We start from the raw sequence: 1,562 nt of genomic DNA, 5'->3' as shown, positions 1-1,562 counted from the left end.
AATTCAAGTCTTTCCACTTCCAACCTTAGCCTCTTGTCCTGCTGTCGTATTTTATGCTCCTCCATTTTTCAATCATAATGCATTTTCTGCTCCATCAGATAGAAATACTCTTTCTCTTGAATGCGTGACCCCTCAAGAAGAGTAAACTTCATCATAGAGATCTCGACAATGTCCTCAGTTGGCCTAATTGGGACCTTCAGTTTTTCTTTCTCCGCTTTATTTCCTATTGGCCTCTCTAATTCAACAACATCATTATCAAGAACATGCTCCTCCTCAACATCATTTATTGAATCTAGAGCATCAAAAGTACGTGTTGGGGTCGGCGACATCGTGGATCTTCACTTTGAACCATCTTTGGAGCAACACTCTACCTATTTTGGTTGGTCCTTCAACATATGCCAATAATACTCGAATGAAAATTGAGTTTTCTCAAGTTATTGGTACATAAGATTCGCTTTGTTAACCTTGTAAAATACAAACAAACAATAAATAATTAGTGTGTATTTATCCAAAATTTTATAAAACAGTATGTACAAGAGCTTGAAAGTAGATAATAGATATACCTTGTCTTGCTCAGTGATACCACTCTGATTTAACCATTCTACTCTGGCTTGCTTCGCACAAAATTTATTAGTCATTTTTTGAATCGCCGACCATCGATGCATTAAGGATCCAATAGTCCGCTCTATTGTACTTTGCTTATACTTATTGAAGTATAAAAATATTTTCTCCCAAAGTTAGGTGTGTTTTTAATCGGTCTCTTGGATTGCATCTAAGATAGTGTTTAGCCATGCCGAAACAAGTAGTTTGTCCTCCTTTTGTTTGAAGTTGGCATCCCCTTGTGATTTTTTCATGGTAAGAATCTCTACTTTGGGTGGGGGTGGAGATTCTTCCACTAACATTAGCGTGTGTTGAATTTGACTCAGGAAAGTGTGGTCAATGTTAAGATTCTGATTTAGAAGGTTCATGAAAAACATATTTCCATACCCTTGTGAGTCTATCTTTATAAAATCATAGACAATGAAAGAATTTAGACATGTTAGAAACTCAAAATCAATGGGGAAAGCATTTTGCCAACTGGCTCAGAAAAAGAATGGTAACAAAGAGGAAGGGGCAATAACTTTTGGCTACAACAATAGGTTGCTAACATTCTAAGTCTTCACACATATATTGGCCATTCGAGTTACCCTGCCATGGAGTTTGTATCAATCTTTCTTGTCTCCGCTCAAGTTTTCCATCATCACAGTCGAGGGGGAAATAAAACCTAGTAAGCAAACAAAGCACAACAATGATTCGATGAAGCTAAGAAAGCACAAACCAAAGTCCAAAACAGGTTAGAAGGCACAAAATAAGTTATAGCAAATTATTTTGGGACTACCAACATAGGTGGATGGGGCGACCACATGGAATAACAAGGGTCAAACCCCCTTGCACACCGAACCAATTAGGCTAAGAAAGCACAAACCAAAGTTCAAAATAGGCTATAGCACATGATTTTGGGGCTACCAACATAGGTGGATGAGGTTGCCACATGGACCAACAAGGGACACGTCCCTTTGCAC

The sequence above is a fragment of the Juglans microcarpa x Juglans regia genome, chromosome 7S (genome assembly GCF_004785595.1).
Source record: "Juglans microcarpa x Juglans regia isolate MS1-56 chromosome 7S, Jm3101_v1.0, whole genome shotgun sequence".
NCBI lineage: Eukaryota > Viridiplantae > Streptophyta > Magnoliopsida > Fagales > Juglandaceae > Juglans > Juglans microcarpa x Juglans regia.
This window is presented reverse-complemented; position numbering follows the sequence as displayed.